Source organism: Thermobia domestica, chromosome 11 (assembly GCF_964235325.1).
Source record: "Thermobia domestica chromosome 11, izTheDome1.hap1.1, whole genome shotgun sequence".
Taxonomy (NCBI): domain Eukaryota; kingdom Metazoa; phylum Arthropoda; class Insecta; order Zygentoma; family Lepismatidae; genus Thermobia; species Thermobia domestica.
Genome location: NC_137464.1, coordinates 143,675,685 through 143,693,998, shown reverse-complemented (window position 1 = coordinate 143,693,998; position 18,314 = coordinate 143,675,685). Strand labels below are relative to the sequence as shown.

General features: G+C 37.9%; 1 protein-coding gene across 2 annotated transcripts in view; it reads right to left on the bottom strand.

The window, feature by feature from the left end:
- Positions 1-18,314, bottom strand: part of LOC145664466 (meteorin-like protein) — a 389,001-nt gene that overhangs the window by 138,452 nt on the left and 232,235 nt on the right. The gene's annotated exons all lie outside the window — the stretch shown is intronic.

The window sequence follows — 18,314 nt, the reverse complement described above, 5'->3', positions numbered from 1 at the left end:
CCCTAGGTCATTGACCCCGGGCCAAGGTCATTGACCTTTGACCTATGACGTCACAAAATTTTTGCTGACTCAGTTCGCCATACGGGGGGGACTACTACTCCCCCCCAGAAGAGGAAACTCTTATTTTATATATACAAATAAAACCCATCCCAAAGTTTGGAGCTCTTAAAAGTAGCAGTATGACAACTCACCGCCCCCCCAGAAGTCGGTCCTGGATCCGCCCCTGATGATGATGATGGCATTTCGGTAGGAGGTAGAATGATTAGATGTATAAGATTTGCAGACGATATGGCGCTTGTTGCAGAATCTGAAAAGAAAATCAATAAAATGTTAGAAAAAATGAGAAAGGGCTTTGAAGAATATGGGATGAAAATAAATGTTAGAAAGACAAAAGCCATGGTGATTGGAACGAAGGCGTCTGTGTCAAATATAAAAGTAGGAGGGGAGAAAATAGAACAAGTGAATAGTTTTCGATACCTGGGTAGTGTTCTTAGTAATGACATGAAATGCGAACGTGAAATAAAAGCAAGGATAGGAATGGCGAAAGAAGCCTTTAAAAGAAAGAAAAGTCTGTTTTGTGGGATCTTGAACAAAGAGTTGAGAAAAAGACTCATAAAATGCTTCGTGTGGAGTGTTGTACTCTATGGGGCGGAAACGTGGACATTACGTAAAGGTGACGAAAATCGACTGGAAGCCTTCGAAATGTGGGTGTGGAGAAGAATGGAAAGAATTAGTTGGGTCGAGCGGAAAACGAATGAGAGAGTGTTAGAAATGGTGGGTGAGAAAAGAACACTTTTAGATATTATTAGGAAGAGGAAGAGAAACTGGTTGGGACATTGCCTAAGAAGATATTGTATTATGAGGGACGTCCTAGAGGGTATGGTGGCGGGAAAGCGAGGGAGGGGGCGAAGGAGACTACAATTAATGGATGATATTAAAACAGAAAGATCATACGCGAAGACGAAAAGGTTAGCGGAGGACCGTGGAGCATGGAAGCTTCTCAGCTGCGGCAAGTGACCTGCCAATAAAGGCAGAATACCTATGATGATGATGATGATGAGGCGACCCAAGTGCTATTTTCAAAATTGATTTTAAACTGTTTAACAGCTTTTGACATATTCTATATTTGAACCCTTTCCCCCTAGGATACGCCTTTAATGAAAGTGACATGAAAGGAATCCGACTCCAGTCAACTCTTACCTATATTGCAAAATCCATTTGAAACAATCTATCCGTTTTCCTCATGATGATGACAAATAACATCATTTTGAGTGTGGAGGACAAATAACTCTTAGGATACTCATTATAATGAAAAAGACCTGGAAATTCCAGTTTGAGCCAAGTGCTAATGTTCCAAAATTCTTTCCAAACGGTTTAGCAGTTTTCTCGTGATGATGAAAAGATAGTCTCGATTGTCTTCTTTACAAATTTTTCTTTTCACTTTCGAGTAACGATAGGAAATAAGAAAGTATAGCAATCATGAAAAAAATCTAGATTTAAACGGATTTGTACGTTGGATGATCCCTACATGTCTCAAAACGGAGTTCTGTTCGTCCCAGTGAAAATATGTTCGGTTGCCTAGAGGGCATATCTACGGTTCAGTGTATCGAGACATAATTTTAAACTTAAGGTTTTTACAAGATTCTCTAGCGTCATTTTCGAATTTTCTTAACACCTCTAAAACTACGAGTAGTTTACTGAAAGATGAAAATCAAAATTTGTGATATTCTCAAAAACTACTCTAACGAATTTCTTTTCGTGTTTCATAAATCATTTGGTAGAGCGTTCACTTCCGGTGCTCGGGGTCCCTGGTTCGATCCCAGCTCGCGCCGTGTGGACTTTGTGGTGGACAAACACCGTGCTCGTGGGTTTTCTCGGGGTTCTCCCGTTTCCTCCCACTTTCTTCATTCCACCATTTCATGCATTTCTAATCTTCACCGTCTCCTTTAGCCTAACCGGCATAAGCGTGGGATGTAAAACTTAAAACATCAGTAGCGTAGCCAGGATGTGTGTTTGGGGGCGGACAAGTGCTGTTATAGGTACATATAGAGGAATTACAAACAAGAAAATATATAAACATAAAATATATAAAAAATTACAAACATCAAAGTACCAAAGTACATTGTCGGACCTCTTTCGGGGGGCTGCCTCCCCTTCCCTACGCCACTGGGCAACATGAGATCAGAAATTTATGAATAATGTATTTTAATTATATTTTGCATTTTATTATATTATATTCAATTACTTTATTACATAATTACATTATACGCGTATTACATCGATTATTTTATAAAATTCTACACCAAAGCATAGGTCGTCTTAATTAATTTTCTTGCATTATATGCGATGTGGTCGTGTACTTAAAAATATTTTATATATATATACTAGCATTAACACAAAATAGAGCATGTACCTTTCGTTGGCGAAGGGGAGAAAAGAGCAAAGTGGAATCCCAAACCCACGGCAAGGGGGAAAGAGAAAGAGAGGAAAGTGACCTCTTAAACCCACAGGTGTAAGTCATAAATCAGAGTATAACAGAAACTAAAACTATGGCAACGTTGGTGGATACACATTTACTTACAATGTCACTAGTAAGGGGATACGAGTGTTCGGGCATTGCCGAAACCACCCACAGAGAGCTTTCTTGTTTCTGCTACGACTTTATTCGTTAATTTGCAATCACATATTTCTCCGGATTTAACAACAAATATACACTGCCTTCACCAGCTGTGCTTATTAGCAACCTCTGTCATACTGCACTACAAGGTTATGATAACGTTCTTTGACGTCACAAATGAATGTCACAAAAATACAGCAGACAAAGAACTCGTTTCTGATTGGTTATTAATTTCGGCATTCCTTTGATCTAACAACATATATTGTTGACAAGCAATAATTCCATTGTTGAAAACAGTAAATTGAAACTTCCAGTTAAATATTATTTTATAATGTAAAATGAATTAAAATATAACCATATTGAATTAGAAATGAGTAGTTATGTGCAGATGTACTGAATTTAGACCGAAATCGTTTAAAATAAAGATATTTTATATTTGAAATTAGGCCTATTATACTGACGTACAGGCCTTTACAAATTGTTAGTATACTTTTATTTCATAGTGTTGTTTTAAAACTCTTATACAGCTCACACACGAGCAATAAGCTGGTTTCTCTTATTGTTCATTGAGCTCCTCCGTGGCTAAGCGGTTAGCGTACGCGCCTTTGGCGTGGGAGACCCGGGTTCGATTCCCGGCGGGAGTTCATGTGGTTCGGATTCCACGTTAATCAGTAGGTCCACGTCTCATATAGCCACGCTGCTGAAAGGGACGCTAAACTAAAATCAACTCAACTCAACTCTTATTGTTCATTCACAGAATGAGCATCAGGGGTGCCCCGGGGGACATTTCCCCCGGAGATAAAAAAAAAATCCCTCCCCCCGAAGACACACGAGAAAATTCACAAGATATTAATACTGGTATGATTTTCTCCAACATATCCATCCAGCATTATCCCTTCCCCCCCGGAGAAAAGTTTCTAAATTCAACACTGCTCTCACGGGTTTTTCGCAGACCGTCAACTTGGCAGCGCAAAACGGGGGGAGGGGGGCGCGGAAGCGTAAAATCGCATTTTTTTCTTTAAGAAATTTTCACGATTTTTTTGCGACCTTAGTTTTCATGGTATCATATTGAAATTTTGCATACGTATTCTGTGGACCTTTGACTATTTTTCATGGAAATATGAAATTTCCATGCTACGAATCCGTCATCACTAGCTCTGCATATATTTCACTATGTTGTAATTGAACAGTACTATACATCAGTCACGAACAAAGGCGTCCACAGAAAGTTTCGCAGGGAGGGTGAAGAATACAAGCTTCCTTAATAAGTATAAACTTTTAATTTGAAAGCATAACTTCCTATTATAGAAATTATTATTAACCTATGCAATTTTCCAGAGTGGTCGACTGACCCTTCGACCCCCTCTGTGGACGCCCATGGTCATAAATATCGTGAGGAATACCCAACCCCCTAGCACGTAACTAAAAGATACCGTCTTTAATGGTCACACAGGCCTACATGAAAGAATAGTTAGGCCTATCTACATCCTTATTGCAAACAGTGTATCACAAAAATTTAGTAGGCACACCTCTGTGGCTCTATAAAGTTACGTGTTTTCATTACTAACAATTCAAAGTACTCACAAAGCTGAACACAAACAAAATAAATAAATAAATAAATAAAAATAAAAGATAAATAAAAATAGATACAGTAGAGCGTCGATTATCCGAAGTAATTGGGGGACATGGGTGTTCGGAAAACTGGTTTGTTCGGATAATCGAACTGAACATGTTTATTTGCCATGCGCGGAGCGGCACGCCTAAACTCTAAGCTGGCGCAGTTGTTGCTGTGAACAGCTTTGATACTGCCGCTGCTTCTACAGCCAGTGCCAAACCGACAGAAGTGTGCTGATTGTTGAAACACAGCGACTGGCGGCTTGGCCGGTCAGCAGCGCCTTATGAAGGCCCCATTAGAAGCAATGTTCCGCCAGCGGTGGCTCAGTGCGGCGACTACTGTGGGAAACTTGGTTTGGGAGTGAGGGGGATGATGGACGGTAGGGTGGGAGAGTAACAGGTGCGAGCGAGTACACAGTTCGGTTAAGCGGTCGTTCGGTTGACCGACGTTCGGATAATCGACGCTCTACTGTAAATTTATAATTTCGCTGTTGTTACAAGCCACACGACGTGTGATCCACCTCTCACACGCAAACATACAACAGCACAATCGTGATTCGTATGTATTCTGAAATAACTCTTAATGCTTCATATATTTTTTAATAACTGCATATGCATGATCCATCTTTACTTACCTCCTTAATCCTCAATCTCTTAAATCCAGCTGCCGGATCACAAGGTCCAAAATACACGCGTAGCACGTTTAAATACCACACAATTTCACACAAACACACATTGATGCGGCGTAGCTCACGTACGTATATATATCAGTGGCGGTCGGTGGATTGTGGTTTCGGGTGTTGCAATACGAACGATGAGAGACAGAAGATATAAAGCTGACTCATTGACTAATCAGCATAACTTTAGATGCAAATGCTATGTGACATGTTAAAGTAAATAAAATTCTGTTTAAAAAAATAAAAAATGCAGAATATTTTATCCGATTAATCACCTTAATTAATTAGTAAGTTCATTCTTCTGTCTTTGATTGGAACAAATCTGTCTAATACATTCTGGTTGAACTCTGGTATTCTTATTGTCAGGTCTTTTTCGATGGAAAGCATAACCAATGGTGATAACCTTTCCTGGGACATTCAAGTCATTGAAAGTGTCAATTCTTTCTCATGTGGGAAACAATTTTCGTCTTTTGCTGACGCCATCGGTACAGTTAATATTAATTTCAGAAGCTTTGTAGATTCACTAAATATTTTTTTAGATTATTGATACGATTTTAGATACGATTCATTCTAGCAAACTCAGTCCCTGACAGTGATCCGAATTCCTCTTCAGCGGTGACTGAAGAGAGTTCGTAGCAGAGATTAGTGTTATAAAAAATGTACATTGAACACACTTTATTCACAGTATATCCAGGAAAATTTAAAATAAATTGAGGAAATGTATCTGGTGCAAACAACACTACTGCCATACGATATCCTGTAAATTTAAACTGGATTTTTTTTTTTCGAACACTCTCCTGAATTGCCCTTTGCTTGTTTTGTCTAAGCCTTAATTGCAAATTTTTCCTCAGTTGAAACCTGGTCAATGTTTTTTGTAAGTTATTTACAGAAGTCATGGTCAGCGACGACGCCAGCTTTAAGTTCTTAGGGGGGCAAAGGAGGGGCAGATACATTTTCGGGGGGGGCGGGTATTTGCCATACTAAAAATGACATATTTATTACGTTTGTTTTCTTTTACATTACATTGTGTATTTCGTTGCTGTTTTCATATTAGACCGATATGATTATAAATTAAACTTATTTCAAGTAAAATTTGTAACTAACAAATAAGTAACGTCTGCACATGAAATATTTTTCAAAGAAACTTTTGAAGCCTGAACATAAATTGAATTACTTTCGCGTATGCTACAAGTGACACATTCGTCTAGTACTATATGCTACGACTCTCTCTCTTTATATAGTACTATATATATATATATATATATATATATATATATAGAGAGAGAGAGAGAGAGAGAGAGAGGGATAATTTACGAGGAGCTGCTGAAAATGTCGTAGTCCAATCCAGAAGGGGTGTAGGTACTAGGTAGAAAAATGAAACCGTAGTTTAGAAAAACATATCTCTGTATGTACAAATACAAATTTTCATATTGATAATGAAATTCTTATTGTTTCTCAGGCCTCTGAAGTGATTATGTGTGCCCAAACAGCAAAATTTCACGAACATCCTAACTGTTATAACATTTTTGTTCCACCAAGGAAAGTCACCGAAGTAAATTAATTAGGAAATCAGTGGAACACCACGGGACTCTCCTCTGTTATTTACAGTGATGAAGAAGTAAGTGATTTAGTATAAACGTGGCGATTTCTCAACAAATTATGCTTTACATCCAGGATGATTAAAAGCAATGACCCTTTCCGAAATCATGGATACAATTTGTGACATTATTCTTGAAAATTGCAGCATTTCAGCCAGTGGTGAATATAGCCCGGAGCCGGAGGGCCTAGGCCACTCCAGTTTTTAAGTGACAAAAATAATTTAAGCTATTATTTATATAGTTTTTAAAGTGTATAGTAAACTCATGATATACTTATTATAGTCTGAGGTTTGGCTGCACCCCGCTTTCTCAGTTTTTACCTTCTCAGCAAACCTTGTGTCAGAGATTCTTAGCATTTCTTTCGAACTCGTCGGTAGCATAATTCAGAATGGTTTCTGTATGCGCAAGTTCTCGGCATAATGGGTTCCCAAAAAATCTGTCAGGAGAATAAAAGAGTGACGGCATTAAGAGAAGTATTCTTCCAATTTGACTGTAATGCTGTTCAATTTCGCTCACGAATAGTAACCATGGACGAAATATGGTTGTGCCACTATGATCCTGAAACGAAATAACAGTCAATGGAGTAGTAGCACTCATTTCTCCCTCGCCCCAAGAAGTTCACGACACAGAAGTAGGTTGAGAAACTGTTTGCAATATTCTTCTGGGATAAGTATGGAGTCGTACTCATAGGCTACCTCCGCAACGGTCAGATATTTAATCCAGAATCTCTACATTACTTACAAAACTGAAAGAAAAATTGGAAGTTCAACGCCGCGGAAAACGAAAAGAAAAGAATTCTGTTCCTTCGGGAGAATGCACCTGTCCATCAAGCCCCTGCGAACACAACTGACATTGCATAATCTAGGATTTCAATGTCTAGATCATCATTCTTATTCCGCAGATTTAGCTCCGTCTATTACGTGTACTTATTTCCCAAACTTAAATAACACTTGAAAGGACGCCATTTTAGATCTGATAGGGATAGTGCTACGAACAGTGGTGCGAGGAAATCCTCAGATTTTTAAACTTTTCTGCAAAAACTGGAGCACTGTACGAGGTAGTATATTGACTCTTGGGGGAAATGTAGAAGAGGTAAAACTTCACCATTCTCCGTGCACTCCTTCTGATTTGGGCTACGAATTTTTCAGCAGTTCCTAGTCAATATGGTAACGTCACGTCAGTACTTTGAAACAAAATAAGTAAGGGAGCACTAGTATATACCAATTACTAACGAAAGATCAGCACTCTGACAATACGTTTTATTGGGAATCAATTTAATTCCATAAATTTATTACGGTATTATCATTTGCAGGAAGGGAAAAGACAACTCTTTTTATCCCCTTCAAAAAATTAAGCCCTGGTAGTTGCAAACTAAACTGTTATAAGCACATCCTCTGAATATTGCAAGCCGAGAATAATGTTTCAGAAAAAAGAAGTATAGAACCATTAAATAAAACAAAATATGAAACTGAAAACTTCAAACCTGGATAAATACAAACAAGTTACGTAACTGGTTTTACCTCTCTTTTGTTTCCAATCAAAGTTGATCCAATGAGAAGAAAACAAGTCGATCAAATCTACTATTATTCGCTAGGCACAATAATTAAAAATCATAAGAAAGAAGTATAACTAAAATTTACCTCAAAAGGCGCTAAATTAGAAAACAGAAATATGCGTGCATACACTAACGCTCAAAGAAGAAAGCTTGAGGACTAATTTGCCACATAGTAAATGAATGGAAAGTAGACTGCAATTTGACAATGAGATTGGTTATGATACTGAGAAAATGTAGAATGTTTAAGGATTGTAGGAGTCTGGGGGGCAGTCTAGGTGGCAGTCAGGGGGCAGAAGTAGCTACTAGGGGGGCGCTCGCCCCCCCTTTGACCCCCCTCTGGCGTCGTCACTGGTCATGGTATACAATTCATTCAGAATCTGTAGGTTATTTACAGAATTAAAGCACACACAATAAAATTAAACCTAATAATTAAAAACCAAACAGCTGATACAAAATAGGTACTGGTATATGAATTCCGAATGTCACATATTCAAACATCAACACACACACACATGCGCGTAAAAAAAAAAACTACATTCCAAATCATCCGTCTTGGTTGTTACGCAATGCACGATGAACACAATATACTTCCACATGAGGTGAAACAATGCTTACCAATGTGATATGTTCTGGAAAGGAAACCTCGAAACCCGCCAGATGAAGGATCAGCATGTAACAGAAGCCAAAAATCAAATAATATTAAAACAAACAGCACTGCCAGTTCTACACCCAGAAATGTTAACTGGGAGGGGTCCAAAGTATTTGAGGGAGGTCCAATACGTCTACATAATATGGAACCTGTCTTATACTGCACCCGAAAAGACGATAAGTAATTCTTACTTACTGTCATCTATGTTTTAGATAAAATGAAAGAACGATTATTTTTATAAGAAAAGAAGAGTACATGATGAAGCGTAAAATAAAATATTTGGTATACATCAATCGTTTCTCTGTTAAACAAGTACAGTTCGTTAAGAAAGTCTACAAATGTTAGTCAAGTTTCGAAATTTTTGGGATGTCCGGACCCGGCGGACCCTCCTCGTGGCTACGCCCCTGAGCATTGCTAACTAGTCCCAAATTCAATGTGGCGTTCCCCATCATACAGTTTTATGTAGAAATTATCAAGAGTATAAAAAATACTTATTTTATAAAAGAAATATGTTTATACTAAAATACTATCCACAGAGGGAGGAGGGCGGGAGCGATTCTACATACTGACTTATTAATATTTGATTCACAAATTGCTGTAGAAGAAGCCTTCATTATTAATATAAGCTAAGAAATAACTTGTAAATGCGGGTCTACTTTAATTTGTTTTCTCCTCTACTAGGTATTTTCCTTCTTATTTTGTAATTCTGCAATCACTTTTTTTAATTGTCATTATATTGATTTGCTTCAGTATGGTCCCGCAATTTAAAAATATGAATGCATAAAAACAAATTCTCTTTGTTAATTGCTAGTGAAAGAAAATTCAGAAATCTTATTTAAGTGAAAAACCTTCTCGTTCACTGGAAACCGTGCTGTGTTGCAGAATCACTGCAACGACCAGTCCCTTTAACTTCTGAGATAGGGGAAAGGAGACTTAACATTTGCTCCAATTGCCGCGCTGAAGGAATCTGGTCGTTGTATGCGCGCTGCAACACAATATAACTTAGAGACTCTGTGACGGATTATTTTTCGCTTTTTAAAACGGATTAACGGAACGGACAGTTACAGATGTAAAAAATATGTTATTTAAAGTGTATATATGCAAGTATTAAAAAGTATTTTTTCTGTTCTTTACTACTATTGATAATAATATTTTTTCTTGAAGTACTTTGGTCGTTGCGCAATGCTGCAACACTAACATTAGCCGCCACTGATATATATATATATATATATATATATATATACTGAACCGGATGGTTAGCGCGTGTGCGTACGATGCACGTAGTCCCGGGTTCGATTTCCTGTGGACACTCAAAAGTTTTGGTGTTGGCCCAGAGAGTATGGAGAGGACAATTATGGAGCTACCTGTATTAAGAAGTAGCGGACTTCGGTCTAGAAAGCCGGCATTAACAACTTTAGGTAGGCCCGGGTCCCAAAGGTTTTGTCGTGCCAGCGGTGGCGTGCGGTGGTTATGCAACCGGGGAACAGGTCGACATAGGAAATATTGTGTAACAAAACAACGGAACTGAAGTAAATGGGCACTAATAAAATGTGCTTTTAAGAAATCAGAAAATTTTGTTTGTAGCTGTTTTTTTTTTTTTTTTTTTTTTTTTGAACAGTAGTACATGCAGTAGCGGAATTGGGTGTAAAAACTAGGGGGAGAGGAATGCCATTACTTCAAATTGGTGGTCAAAAGGTCAAATATCTGTAAAAAGCATAACCAATTAATCGTGTGTCGCAAAAAGTACTGCCGCCACTGAGTACAAATGCATGTGGAATCCACACAGTTTTTGATTCCACATAGAAATACACGCATTAACCAAAATTCGATACACATTCGGAACTCTTCCGGCAGAAATACTCAACTGCCGTTCAGCCTTTATATTAATCACGTGACTACCAAAATGGGATGCAGGGGCGCAGCCCCGAGCGAATTCTGGAAATCGGGCAGCCATCGAACAAAACAAGTGTGTTAATTACAAAATGGCCCTGATTTCGCTCCAGCTCAATTCATGGGCAGCACTAAATGACAAAAGAATATGAAGAAAGTATGCGCAGCCCAAACAGCAGAGCTAGATAAACGAAACCTGGAACGAAGGAGAGATCTGGGAGCGAAGCCCCCAGCGACCAAAGCTATTTTGTATATAAATAAACCGGCTAAATGGCTAGGAATACAGCAGAACATAAATTTTCCCCCGAGTAAAAATTCCCGGTTTTTCATCAAAATTCCCTGACTTTTCAAGAATTAAAAATTTCCCTGACTTTTCCCGGTTTTCCAGGTGAGTGGCCACTCTGATGTATGAGTTTTAATCATTTATTGTTAATAGTTCAAAATTTTGAAAATCCAACATCGTGCAAATAAGAATGCACGTAATAATGTTAATAGTAAAGATTATATATAATCAAGTGCCTGTACACAACATAAATATACGATAAGATAGCTGTAATGCAAAAGGCAATTTAACCGAACCTAATTCCAAGAGTAATTCGGCTTTCAAGAACAATGGGTACAATCACCCTAATCCAACTGATGTTACCAGATTTCGTAGCAACTGAAATCGGATAAGTGGCAGGAATTTCTACAATAGGAGACAAACAAGGAATGAATTGAATTCTCCTCATAGTTCGATACAAGAGTGTACGGTACAATGTAATTTAATCGACACATCGCACCGTAATACTTTAACTTAACACCTAATCACGAATATAGAAACTAAAGATAATACTTCAAATTCTCATTAATACAAATTGTTAAAATTTTAGTTCCTCAGAAGGGTTTATCCGAAGTTAACATAGATAACGTTGATCTTCTTTGTTAATTCTTAGTAAAATAATTTTCTCATTGTATAATTTTAATGTGATATTAATTATTGTTTGTTTGTTTTTCCTTTAATTTTCGTTATGGTTTATTGTGATCTTTGTTCTGTATCATGATAATAGGAATCATATTTTTCAATTTTAGGTTAGCTTCGCCCGAATCGGAAGAACAATGTTATGTTATATTTTAATTTATACTGGCTCTAACTGGGCCTAATTAATTAACAAAACTATTAAATTTTGAATTTGCCTCTTATCTTAGACGATTAATTAAAATTGTTACATTGTTATAATTTTTTTATCATCATCATATAACTGATATTATTTTAATGTGCAATATGTGTTGTATATAGTGTGTATTACAAATTGAGAATTTTTTTACACTGTGACAAAGAATCTAATAATTATGAATTCTAATAATTATGAATGAGTACATAGCCTAGCAAGTTGAACGCTATGTACTCAATTTGATTTTAACAATTATTATAGAGATGATGAAAAATATTACGTAGAATTATCTACTTGAAAGTACGGTATGATTTTTCTTTTGGCGTTGGCATCTCCCGATATACAAAATTATGTATTAATTATGAAAGATAGAAAAGAAAAACACAGAAGGTAAAAATAAATAAATAAATAAATAATACTCCATAAACTATCTTGGATTAACGGAACGTTATGACTAGTAAGTTAGCAACTTTCAACAATGAAGAGTTTTGAACAGTATTTTAAATATATTGAATACAAAAATACAAAACGAACTAATGGAATCATTAAGTGACGGTACAAGTGTTCCATCGGTTGAATCAGCCGAATCAGGTAAATCTAATACCCCTAAGAATGATTCAATTGCCAACATTAGCAGGCCTAGTAATGGCCATTTATCTACTAGTACTAAATCTACGAATGTGTTACCATGTCTTCACTGTGGAAAACATTATGCGAATTCCAGAGGATTAGCTATACGCATAGGTAAAAAGCATCAGGTTATAAATAGGGACGAAGACTGTTGTCACATCGATAATAATAGCTATCCTGATCATAAAACTAGAAGTACTAGCATCTCTAACCGCAATAAAGACACACAAAAGTTGACGTTGTCTAACTCGGGCAAAATGTTAATATGGTTAAGGTCCTCAACACATATTTTAAAGCGTGTCCCTTGAGGTGCTCGAGCTGCAGTTGCTGATGCACTTGCAGATGTGTTACTTCAAGTAACTACTTCAAACGACGAAAAAGATACGATCAACTTGTTTCTATTTCCATTAGTTGCACTAACTGTTCCCAAAAATCAGAAAATGTTAAAATCTTACCTCCTGGGTAAAACAGAGAGTTCGTCTTTGGTGTGATGTAGGTATTGACGCCTTAACCTGGCATCCAACAAAGATCAGGAAATCTCTTCCAAAACAGAATCAATCTTAAGATTGTAGAAAACAAACTTGCAGATAGTGACATCCATGGAGCAGTCCGTCTATTAATGTCAGATGATACTGTTGCAACCCCCGACATTTCTGTGTTTGAGACGCTATTGGAGAAGCATCCAGCCCACTCTGGTGAATTTATTTTTACCGAATCTTCCTGAAGACCCAAAGAGCTGTCAAGGAAGTTATTAATGAAGTTAAGGTAGCTATTAATTCTTTTCCATCTGGTAACGCGGGAGGTCTTGATGGTTTTCGCCTTTCGATTCTCAAAGATCTCCTATCCTGTCAAGTACTTGAATCGAAGGAAAAGCTCGTAAAATCATTATGCGATCTACTCAATTTAATTATTTCAGGAAAAGTTCCCTTAGAAGTTCGGTCATTGTTTTTCGGAGCCAAACTTACTGCTCTTAAAAAGAAATGTGGTGGAATTAGACCTATCGCAGTTGGTAATGTCTGGTGCAGAATATCGGCCAAAATTATATGCTTCAGAATACGGGAGCATTTTAAGAACTTTTTGTTCCCCCATCAACTTGGTGTTTGTATTCCCAACGGAGCCGAAGCAGCTGTACATGCAACCCGAGTTTATTTTTCTTCCATTCACAATGCTCCTAAGACTATCTTAAAGCTGGATATTCGCAACGCATTTAACGAGCTTCGCCGGGACTCTATGCTCACTACAGTGTTGAATGAATTTCCTTCAATCTATCCATCTGTTTACCAATGTTACTCTCAATCCAGTGATCTATTCTTACGTGAAGACACTATTTCATCCCAGAGAGGAGTACAACAAGGCGATCCCCTGGGCTCAGCACTCTTTGCTATAATCATTCATTCCTTAGTGAAATCAATCAACACTGAATTAAACATCTGGAATTTGGATGATGGGACTATCGCTGATGAATCTGATGTAGTTCTTTCAACTCTAGCACAAATAAATGAGAAGGCATCTGCACTTGGCCTACATTTGAATTTTTCAAAATGTGAAGCTGGATTTCTTGGGTCAGATGAAGCCAAGTTCGAACTATTATTTAAAAAAATTGACGAAGCTGCCCCAGGAATACGTCTCCTAACCAACCAGGATGCTTGTCTTCTAGGCGCCGCTCTCACAAAGGAAGCATTTACCAATGTCCTGTTAAGCAAAATATCGAAGTTAGAATATTTTTTGTCTCTTCTCGCCTCGATTTCTGTTCATGCAGCTTTCTTTCTTCTACGTGCCTCTTTGTCGATCCCTCGTTTAAACTACTTCTTAAGATGCTTTCCATCTTGGAATGAGACTCCACTACTGGAGAAATATGATCTTATCCTTAAAATGGGTCTGAAGTCAATTTTGAACTGCTCCTTGAATGACGACTCTTGGATGCAAGCATCCTTACCTGTTGCATTAGGAGGTCTTCGTATTTGACGAACCGTTGATATGGCGATCCCTACCTTTTAAGCGTCCTACCACGGATCTCTTCGTTTAATCGAGGCTCTCCTTCCACAAGGTTACTACCTGGACCCAGATGAAATAGTTCAAGAAGGCTCAAGTAAATGGATAAATATAACAGATACGGACCTTCCAGAAATTAGCAAAAGAGGTTTTCAGGCACCTTGGTACACACCAATAGCAGCACATTTTCATGAACTTCTTTTACAATCTGTTGTTGTTCCAGAGGATAAAGCTAGACTTCTTGCTGCGTCATTCCCCATGATGGGGCATGGTTAAATGAGTTACCTTCCCCCCAATTAGGTCTTCACATGTTTAATGGATGAAACTTTTCGAATCGCAGTAGCCTTAAGCCTAGGTTCAAATGTTTGTGAGCCACATCGTTGTCCAGCTTGCGGTGATCAAGTTACCCAACGCGGCCTGCATGGCCGCTCATGTATGTAGAGCACTGGCAGGAACACCAGACATTCATCTGTTAATGACATCATTTTGTGAGCCCTCACAACGGAAGGAATTCCTTCCATTCGTGAACCGTTAGGCTGCTGTCGTTCTGATGGTAAACGACCTCACGGCATGGCATTAATACCTTGGATGAGAGGCAAATCAGTAGTATGGGATTTTATATGTTCGGACACATTTGCCCATTCAAGCCTACCATTGACTGTTATGAATGCTTGAGAAGTTGTTAGACGTAGAGAAGCAGAAAAGGAAATGAAATACAACAATCTCCTCGACAAATTTATTTTTGCTCCAACAGCCATAGAGACCAGTGGGGCATAGGGTTCTACAAGCCTTGATTTTTATCAGAGAGGTAGGCAGACGCATATCTATCGTTTCTGGAGATGTTCGTTCAGCAAACTTAATACAACGTATATCCATTGCGGTCCAACGTGGCAACGTTTCGTCAGTTCTTGGTACGTTGCCGCCTGTAAGAGAACTGGAGGAGATATTTCTTCTCTAGTATAACACAAACAAGGAACAATATCATAATTACAAGTGTTAAGTACACTCTTAATGTAAAAGTGGTTTTACAAAATTCTTGTAACAATCCAAAACAAATATGCTCAATTTTATTTATATTTCTAGAGATTCTATTTATTTATATTTATTTATTTATATAAATTTTATTCTATTTATTTATTTATATATATTTATTTATATATTTTCTATTTATTTATGTTTCTAACATTATATTTATGTTAATTCTATTTCTATAGTCTATTTATTGTGCCACTAAGATCATTATTATTATTTTAAAAAGTTGTAAACAATCATATATTCAACCGAGCCTTGTCATCCAAACATGGAAAACTAATTGTTGTGGATACGTTATATTCAAATTTCTATTTATTTCTATAATTTGTAAATCTTGTGCAATATTATTTAATACTATGTTTAGAGGGAATTTGATAAATTTAGTCGAATAAATTCAGGCACTTAAAAATTACGAGATAAAATTACGAAATGAAAAATAAATAAATAAAATATGGTGTGTAGAAAATACAGAAACAAAAATGATACGAGAAAACAGCAAATTTTGCACACACACAGTTATATAATTGAAAACCTCTTCTAATAATTTGCGAGGAGGTAATGTACCTAAAATGGAAGCCATATTGCCTCGCTGAACTGCTATGCTGATATATCAGAAAAGTAGTAGCCTGCCTGTCATCAGTAACGTGTGTAATACGTTGGCCTATTTACTGATGAAATTTTGCTTTTCGAGGCCACAAATGCCGCTCGATTCAATGGCTACGGTCATGAATATGTATCTATCGAGTAGGTCTTTATATTTTTTTTCTTTTCTCGCATTCTCTGCGGGCTGAATAGATCCTTCTCGAGGTAAAGAAAGAGTAAGATTAGATGACGCGAAAGTCTCAGAGCAGGTGAAATTCCAGAGAAGAATCTTTCCCCTCTTCCATGGTACCAGTGTCATGCCATGGAAGACATGACATCTGGTCTTTTGCCGTCAGATCTGTTACATCACGCAGAATCACGAACAGATGGAACATCCACCGATGTGAGTGCTCTCCAGATAATGTCATTCCCGTTCGAATGTCTCACATGTCTTCCGGAGCTACTTATGCAAAACAGACCATGTAGACCCTTCTGCTTGACTAATGCTTCACATTTAGAACATATGTGTGATTCACAGATGTCTATCCCTAAGCGAAGTGCAACTATAATACGAAAACTTTCGTTTGAAAGGTGCAGTCCTAGGGCGTGTGAAGGTAATGCCTGTAGCCAAGGACCTGAAATTGGTGATGAGGAGGCGAGAAGTCTGGCCTTATTCTTTTAACTATCTGCTTCTTGTAGCAACGCTGATTGATGTAATTTGATGTCAGATACTATCGTGCCGTTAAGACAATGTCGATGAAAAGTAGACCAATGACACGGCTATGCCATATGCTACACCACATTATTACCTTTGCAGTACTCTGTTCGGCCAACCCAGTTCCGATCCATCAGTACTAACAATAATGCCGACTGACCTCCCTATTTAAAAAGAAACAGGCCTCTTTGTTGATCGACATCCCACGTGTACACGAAGGATCCAGTTCGCGTTGATTCGTAGCTCATGTGCAGAATTCATCCTCATTTAGTTTATGTTGCATGTGCTGCTTATAAAAATGACAGACATTGCATGCAATGTCAAAACAATGAAGACTGGCTGATGCCACTGTTTAGTGAGAGGCAACGAGTACAGCGTTCGGGAATCTTCACTAATGATGTTAGAACCATCCTGTTCTCTCCTCACTGGTGGCAGTCCTTGGCCACCCACTACGTACTGTACCATCCACAGTGTCAGTGACTCGGAATTTGGCGATCGTGTACGCCATCATGTTGTCTGATACTGTATGTCTGTCTGCGTACCATCCGTTGTAGTCTTCTATAATGTCTTTGGAACTGCGTTTCCCGGATATTAGACGATTTCTTTCTCCAATTCCTTCGTCAGAGGTATCTTAGATCACCTGCAACAGCAAGAGATTCTGTCAGAAACATCGAGACTTTTCAGTGTTCATAACGTGCAAGCTATACAAAATATGAAAGAAACAATTATACCTTTGGACTCCTGAGCTGACGCCAGTGTTATACACAACATGCTTTCTTCTCGTGTGAAATTTCGAATTTGCATTCAAAATTCCATGGTCGCCATGTACCCAACAAGTTGCGGCTCCTTCTTTATTACCATCTCCCATTAACAGTTTTCTCATTTTCCTCTCATACTTCAAAAAAGAAGACAAGGTGTGCAAAGACTTTTCTTGACTCGCCCTTTATTTTATGTGACAAGTGAAGGACAAGAAAACAGAAAATAATGTTTGTATTAATAACGTAATATAGATATTACTGTTGGAATTAGGCTCACCCGTAACCGCATTATGGCAACAAATACCGTACACTGTCACAGTCGTGTGTGGTAGTAACTTCCAGAAACTAGGATAATGCACGGAACATCCTCAAGCCCCGAACTTCTGAAATTCTGAAAATCATCTAAAGTTGTAGCTAAACTAGTACTCAAACTCACCTAACTACTCAAGTCCTAACATGCAAAAGTCTTAATCTGCAGAAAACCCACATCTTAGGACTTGAGCTCGAATTTTTAGGTGGAAACATCACCCGAATTCTCTTTTCCCGACTTAAAATACCTAGAATTAGCTACACTTTGGGATATACCAATAGTTTGTGCTTGGACTTCAGTAAGCATAGTGAACTACGAAGATTGTCTTACTAGTTAGATCGATAGGATGAGCACCTCATGGCTAAATGGCTTGCACATGCGCATTCCTGTGCTCGATTCTCAATGAAGTATCACGTGATTGAGATTGAAGTCCGGTGTAGGGACATTTACTATTGTATTTCACAGAAGTCATATGGTTAGTCCGCTATACTCAAAAAGGCAAGTAGAGCTCCTTCGTGGCTAAGTGATTAGCGTACACGCC